The following is an 8,497-nucleotide window of genomic DNA, read 5'->3' as shown; positions in this document are numbered from 1 at the left end:
TCTTTCCCTCTGTCCTCCTCCTTTCTTTATTTCTATGTTATGCTGGGCGACTTATGTACTGTAATGTGTGGAGAGACTTTAAAGTATTTCAGTTAGTTTATATTACCTCATATTACCTTATCAAATAAAAACAGGGCCTAATTTGGAAAAAAAATAGATTAAAATAAATATGTTTCTGTGTTGATCGTTTTGATTGTGGTTTACATATTTCAGCCTGACATACACTGTTCATGCAGCACAGAAAAGAGTTGTTACCAAACTGTCTCTATGTCAGCTCAAATATATCTGATATAAAAGATGCTGTGGAGTTTATTTCTATTTATTCTGACTGGTGGTTCATGCTCCATGCCCCCAGTTCTACTTTTGTAACACTTCTGGAGTCGTTACAGTAAACTAGGACCAGTTACGTTCGACTACTAGAGTAGTAATGAGTGTAGCGTGTAATAAAGACCACAGACCTGAAAATAAGTTTAAATTGCCGCCTTGTTCTTTTGTAAAGACAGAGAATAGACAGTTGACACACACACTACATAACACAGTGGTTTGGGAACCACTGTGAACAGCCTGATTGGGTGTGGCTGGTCACAGGAGTCACGCTGCAGCGTGCCCTTTCACAATAAGACTCTGAACACATATTTTAGCCATTTTACCTGAATTAACATAAAAACACCATGAATTAGCAAGTTTTGAACCTTTTAACATGTTTTTAAACAAATGAAATTCTATACCATGAATTATATCATTGCTGATGTTTGTTAATGAATTTTTTTAACCTTTATGATCTATTTATTGACTATTTATCACCTGTAATATATTTCTTATGACTGTTTTTACTAACAGGCTATGTTAACCAGGGTTCCACTTTATTCCTTTTTTTTTAAACGTATCAGCTCTATTTCAGCTGGTTTCATGAAAACATTTGGACTACTGAGACTATTTATGAATCTTGTGGCTCATTTATGGCCCCATTTGATGAATTGAGTTGATGATTTATCAGATTGCTGACAATCAGATTGCCTTAATTAGCAAAATTATTGAAAGCAATGTCTTCAGTTGTAGGTCAGTGCTGCTTGTTTATGTGTGCTGAACATTACACAGACCTGAGTGTTTGACAGGACAGACATGATCAGACTTTGTAACTACACACAGAATCAAGGAGAAGCCTGGATTGGACTGTACAAAAACAACAACAGCAAAAGAAGCAGATAGATGAATCTTCCACTCTCATATGAAGAATAATTTTATATTAAGTCCTTCACGCACAATGTAACCAGCTCATGAACAAGGCTGGAATTCATTTTATGCTAGTTCTACTTTGATCTTCAAATAGAGTTTGCGTAAATAAAATTCTAGAACAGAGCTAACCACCGTGTTGCCCTAGACACAATCATTCATTTTTATTATTTCAGCAGCTCATGAACAAGCTGATAAACATTTTATGCTAGTTCCTCTTTTCAATAAGAGTTGCGTAACATAAATCTAATATTTTTTTCTGAGTACAAAGAGAAAAACTATCTCAAATATTCTCTACACATCACCTCTGTACCACAAACATGAAATTATATTACAAGTTTTAAAATTACATGAGACATTTTTTCTCTATTTGATGTCTTCATGAAGACAGCTCTCAAGTAAATATTGATATACACTAAAAGGGAGCTCACTTTGTAGTCTGTCGGATTTGAATATCAAAGTACAAGAGTGTGACTTTCCCGTGAATGAATGATCCACTGATGAAGGGATTTGTATGTTCCAGTTATGAAAGGCGTCATTATGAGTAAACAGGAAAAAGGGGCAGAAAACACTATGCTGCTAGCTGTTCATCCCTGCTGATGCATCCAACCACCGCAGAGTCATCAGAAAACTTCTGAAGATGGCAGGTCTCTGTGCAGTGGCTGAAGTCTGTGGTGTAGAGGGTGAAGAGGAAGGGGGAGAGGACAGTCCCCTGTGGTGCCCCTGTGTTGCTGATCACCTTGTCAGACACACACTGTGGGAGACGTACATATTGTGGTCTTCCTGTCAGGTAATCAACAATCCAGGACACCAGAGAAGCATCCACCTGCATCGCTGCTAACTTATCACCCAGGAGGGTCGGCCTGATGGTGTTGAAAGCACTGGAAAAGTCAAAAAACATGACCCTCACAGTGCTCGCCGGCTGGTCCAGATGGGTGTAGACACGATTGAGCAGGTAGATGATGGCGTCCTCAGTTCCGAGACGAGGCTGATAAGCGAACTGAAGGGGATCCAGATGTGGTCTTACAATGGGTCGCAGCTGGTCCAGGATGAGCCTTTCCAGGGTCTTCATGATGTGGGAGGTCAGTGCCACGGGCCTGTAATCCTGGGGGCCACTGGGACGTGGCGTCTTTGGTACAGGGACGAGGCATGATGTCTTCCACATCACTGGGACCCTCTGCAGACTCAGACTCAGCATAAACAGTTTATGAAAGACTCCACACAGCTGGGGGGCACAGGTCTTGAGGACGAGGGGACTCACTCCGTCTGGTCCAGCAGACTTGCCTGAGTGAAGTCTCCTCATTTGCATCTCAACCTGGTATTGAGTGAAGGTGATGGGTGGGGGAGGGGTGTCAGGACTCTCACAGGAGGCAACATGTGAAGAGAGAGGCTGGCACAGTGGTGTGGCTCTGGATTCCAGGCTGACTACAGGTGAGGTTGTGGGGGTGGGAGCAGACACTGTGGTGTCGAATCTATTGAAAAACAGATTCAACTCATTGGCTCTATTCTCACCTCCCTCAGCTCCCCTGCTGTTGGTTGGCCTGAATCCAGTGATGGTCTTCATGCCCCTCCACACCTCTCTCATGCTGTTCTGCTGGAGTTTCCACTCCAGCTTCCTCCTGTAATTGTCCTTAGCCTCTCTGATCTTGTCCTTTAGTAACACCTGGATCTTCCTCACCTCCTCTTTGTTGCCCCCTCTGAAAGCCCTCTTCTTGTTGTTGAGGAGGGCTTTGATGTCCTTAGTCACCCACGGCTTGTTATTTGGGTAACAATGAACAGTCTGAGCTGGAACAATGGAGTCGGTGCAGAAAGTTATGTAGTCTGTGATACACTCAGTAAGCCCATTGATGTCCTCGGCGTGAGGCTCACAGAGTGTTTCCCAGTCGGTCACCTCGAAACAGCCCTGTAGTTCTGCTAAGGCCTCCTCTGACCACCTCCTAACAGTCCTGGTGGTCACAGGTTCCCTCCTCACAATTGGCACATAGCGGGGGGTGAGGTGAATCAGGTTATGATCTGACCTACCAAGTGGGGGGAGGGAGGAGGAGCTGTATGCATCCTTGACGTTAGCATACAGTAAGTCTAAAGTTTTCTCTCCCCTGGTGGGACAGTCCACATATTGTCTGAATGTTGGTAGTGTATTGTCCAGTGATACATGGTTGAAGTCACCCGAGATCACAATAAAGGCACTCGGGTGCTGAGTCTGTAGCCGAGCTATGGCAGAGTGGATAGTGTCACATGCAGCTGTGGGGTTAGCAGAGGGAGGAACATAAACAGCCACCAAGATGACGTGAGAGAATTCCCTGGGTAAATAATACGGCCTGAGTCCAACAGCACACAGTTCAGTGTCCGGGCAACAAATCCTTTCTTTGATTGTTATGTTGGCAGGGTTACACCACCGGTTGTTAACTAGAACAGCAAGCCCACCTCCTTTCCGCTTACCGCTAGCGATGCTGTCCCTGTCCGCCCGAACAGTGTGGAAGCCTTCCACGGAAGCATTCTCATCGGGAATGTCCTGGTGCAGCCATGATTCGGTGAAACACATCAGGCTACACTCTCGGTATTCCCTCTGACTCCGTACCAGTGCTGAGAGCTCGTCGATTTTAATTGCCAACGATCGCACATTACCCATCACGATAGACGGCAGACACGGTTTAAACCTCCTCCTCGCTTCGAGCCTCCGCTGTCTCACCGTCACCTTTTTTCTTCTCTTCTGTCCTTGACCTCTGCATCCCCGATGTGTTTTCCTCCAAATTTCAGCTGGTACTTCTGCAGGCCTGGCCAGCGAGCCGGCCGGCATCAGGGCGATCAGCTGATCTCTGGAGTAAACAGTCCGTGCGTGTAGGAGATGTGCCGCGGTCCCGTTCCTTGATAAAAGTAACAGTTCCACGGCCACCAGAAGAACAAAAACTCTCTCAATCCACATGATTGAGTAAGAGATAGAAAACGGAGGAAAATACAAGTCAGAAAAAAAAAGAATACGTAAGAAAAAAGAGCTAAACTAAGAGAAAAGCAGGAGCGACTGTAACAGGCTGCACGCTGGTTGGCGCATGCACACTAAATGTAATAAAGACCACAGACCAGTAAATACGTTTAAATTGCCGGCTTATTATTTTGTGAAGACAGAGAATAGACAGTTATAGACACATTACATAAAACATTCAACATCACACATTTAAGAAAACAAGGTTTTTCTTTCCCCCCTTTTAGTTCAGTATGTTCTGTTAGTTCATCCTATTTATCTCAAAACCTTTTATTTGGCTTTAGAAGGATGTTATTTTCAACCTAGGTTATTGTTTTATTTATTTCAAGTTCTAAGTTCAAGTTTATCCTTTGATCTATTTGCATTAACACTGTGTTATTTTAAATCAAGTTCAGTTCTTTAGGCCCAAGATTTAATTTAATCTTGGTCTAGGTTCACCTTTAAATTTCAACCAGTTCTTATTTTGTTTTAACCCAACAAAATTATTTACATTTCCATTAACACCATTACAGCATTAAAATGTAAGGTTGACCAAAATAAATTACAAAAATAAATAAATAAATGTAAAACTGAAAACGATTCAGCAAAAGGCTGAATAAATCCCTTAAACAAACAAATAAACAAAAGAAAGTTGTCTCTGTGTCCTTTAACTATTAATCCTGGAATTACTCCGAATGATTATCCAGTGCTTTGAAAGTCCGCTGTTCTTTTGCAGAGGTGTATGGATTAATCCTACCAGTTTTTTCAGCGAAAGAGCTCAACGTCCAGCAGGGGGCGTTTTCCTTTTCCTGCTTGGTACAGTTCAATGGGTCCGTGTCACTACCCGATCCGTACCGGAAACCCGATCGGTACCCCGCATGCGCAAATCTTACGTCACTTCCTCTCTTTGCCAACATTGCGACATTCAATATATTTGAATGATACGGTTAGCGCCCAGTTAGCTCCTAGCATTTCTCAACAGCTCTGCCTCCTTTTCGACTGCCCGGGACATTTAAACAATGGATAATCCGTATACAAAGAAATTCATGCTTTTCTCCTCAACAGAGAGCGTCCCCCGATTGAGCAACAGCGCCGTAAAATAAGAAGAATGGCGCCTAATTACAGAGTTAATAATGCAGACTTTGTAATATCTCACGTGTAGATTCATCAGCCAGATGAAGTGTTTACTGACAATTGACAGTGATAGCGCACATCATCATCACTATTCCAACAATCCTCTCCTCACAGACAAGCATAAACACACTCGACTATCGCTAAATCAGATTTAACACACGTTTGTAATGACGCTAATTCAGTTTATAATAGGGTTTATTCGCTCGGTCAGCAGGTGGCGGTATCCTCGTACACTGGGGAGTAAACTGCCATTAAACGAACAGAAGAAGAAAAAAAAACATCTGCACATGCGCGGTACGGATCGGGTAGACCCGATTTGTACGGTCAGACTTTACACATGCGCAGTAAGGATCGGAGAGTCCTGATCCGTAACTTTCTTTTTATTTTTCGTTTTTGTCTACATTGTACTGAAATGCTTCATTATTGCAAACATTTTAAGATATACTTGTTATTCTTAACATCTTAACAGATACTCTGACCCATAACTATCGTAAAACGCTACGACCGGAAGTAGAGACCTTTCGCGCATGCGGGGTACCGATCGGGTTTCCGGTACGGATCGAGTAGTGACAGGGTCCGTGGGTGGCTCGCCATCTTGTTTCTCGCTCAGCGGATCAAACTCCAATTCTAGCTCGGCATTTCCCGATCCAAACCTTAATGGCCAAGTCCCGTTTGGTTATGTTCACAACGTCACCAAGGCAAGGACAGGTCGGAAAAACAAAAATACATTCTCCAGAGCACAAAAATGGCTTTAAGTAGATTTTTGGCTTATTTTTACTATTTTTTCACTCATTTAAGCAGCAGCTCTGCAAGGACTGTCTGCATTTCTCTCTCTCTAGCATCAAAAAGAAGGAACAACCCGATTGGGTGTGGCTATCACAGGAGTCACGCTGCAGCGTGCCCTTTCACAATAAGAGTCTCAACACATATTTTAGCCATTTTACCTGAATTAACATAAAACACCATGAATTAGCAAGTTCTGTACCCTTTTAACATGTTTTTAAACACAAATGAAATCCTATAACATGAATTATATCATTGCTGATGTTTTTAATGAATTTTCTAACCATTATGATCTATTTATTGACTATTTATCACCTGTAATATATTTCTTATGACTGTTTTTACTAACAGGCTTTTATTTATTGTTAGCTATGTTAACCAGGGTTACATATACATATTATTAGTCCATGCCAGTATGATTCTTCATAACTCTGCTTTGATACTGAACTTAGTGAAATCTCTGAAAACATCTGAGCACTTTTGCAAACATGTTCTATGTTGACAACCTGACCAGACATACGTCGCGACATTCGCGGCTAAAACACTGTTAAAAGTGTAGCTGGTGACAGAAAAACGGGGTATTTTAAAACTACACCACCACCATTGCTGCCTGTGATTTGATCTGCATTCTGGGATACCTGGCTGCCCCAAGTCTACACAAGCAATCGATTATCTAGGATCGACCTGTTTTGACTTACTTTGCACGGCAACCAATCAAATGTTAGAGAAGCTGCATGGGCAGCGTTAACCCCGCCCCCTGAGTTTGATGGGTGAGGCTGACAGATAAAATTATTTCATGATGAGAGCCAGGCGCCAGGACTGCCAAAATGAAATAAATAAATATATCATTAAATAATTAATTAAATGTGTCAATAATTAATTAATTACATGTGTCATAACTATTTATTTAATTAATTAATTCCAATTTTAATTAATTATTGACACATTTAATTAATTATTTAATGGTGTATTTAATTAATTCATTATGGCAGTCCTGGCGTTCCATAGTTAAGAGGATGGATGGTAACATTATATATTATGAGCACTGTTTGTGTTTTTGATTCAATAATCTTCAATTAGTTGATCGGCTGTAGCTGAGTAACTGAAAGTGGTCAAACCTAGAGTTTAAGTTATTGTTATAAACATCATATTATGTCATGGGGGTCATCTCCATGGGGCTGATAACATCCAGAGCAAGTGTATATAAAGTATTATTGTACCTAGACAGACTTGTTTGCTCAGTAAAAAGTTACTTTCATGTGGAGTTTGGATTAAAAATGAGTAGATATCTTACTAGCTGCAGCTGAAGCTGTGATATATTCTCATTATTGAGTAGATCAAGTTCTCCCTGTGCCTCACACCCAGTTTAAGATAATGGATGAAGTTATTAAGCAACACAAATAAGGACATGTTTATATACCTTTTGTTGATCTACATATTTTATATTCTTTACATTATTTACATTTGATCTTTTACATTGTGTATAATGTCTATTGATTGTATTGTTTATTTTAATATTTGTGTGCAGCGCTTTGTGACTGCCTGTCTGTGAAAAGCACTTAAATAAATAAACTTTACCTTCTTACTTACTTATATGTTCTTGCTTCTTGGACAGCTAGCAGTGCAGTGCTTGTTTGCCATGTTTTCCTGATTGCTCATAAACATCTTTGAATCGTATTTGTAAATGACCCTTTCAATTCAATTCAATCATTCTTTCAGCGAAAACAGTCACACGCTCGTATTTTAATATTCAAATCCTGACCAGGACAAAAAGAGCTCTCTTTACTGTAGAGAATAAATTATAACATGTAAGTTTACCTGTGATATTTCCTACATCATATATTATATTCTTTTCTTTCCTGACATAAAGGTGTCCATCGAAGAAGTTATCTTGTCTTGTAACTCTTTCATCTGTCAGATCAAAGATGCAGTGGAGTCTGTATCTGCTTATTCTGATGGGTAAGTGGATTGTTTCACCAATGTACTGTTTTTAATTAAAGTATCACAGATTAATGTATTCATTAAAATTTGCAATATTTCTACAATAATTCACTGAATATAGATCATTTTATCGCAAACTTTTTCCATCATCTAAATTAGTTTCTTGATCACACTTTTTTTTTCTTTGGTTTTGTCAGTTTCTTTTGACATGTCAGCTGTATAAGTATCATTTTAGTGAAGAAGCTCAAAGATATTTAAATGATCGCATATGTTTGACAAATCATTGCACTCATTCTCATTTATATGACAGTTTTAACCTGAAGTTTAATTTGCTATTCAGATTTTATTTATCATATTTCTGTATTTCAGGTCAGTGTTGCTCTTTACATGCCGCCTGTATGAGTACCACTTTATTAAAGAAAACAAGAGCTGGTCTGAAGCACAGAG

This window comes from Haplochromis burtoni, unplaced genomic scaffold (genome assembly GCF_018398535.1).
Source record: "Haplochromis burtoni strain Fernald_Lab_line unplaced genomic scaffold, NCSU_Asbu1 Contig_1979, whole genome shotgun sequence".
In the NCBI taxonomy this organism is placed as follows: Eukaryota; Metazoa; Chordata; class Actinopteri; order Cichliformes; family Cichlidae; genus Haplochromis; species Haplochromis burtoni.
Note: the sequence above shows the minus strand (reverse complement) of the source record.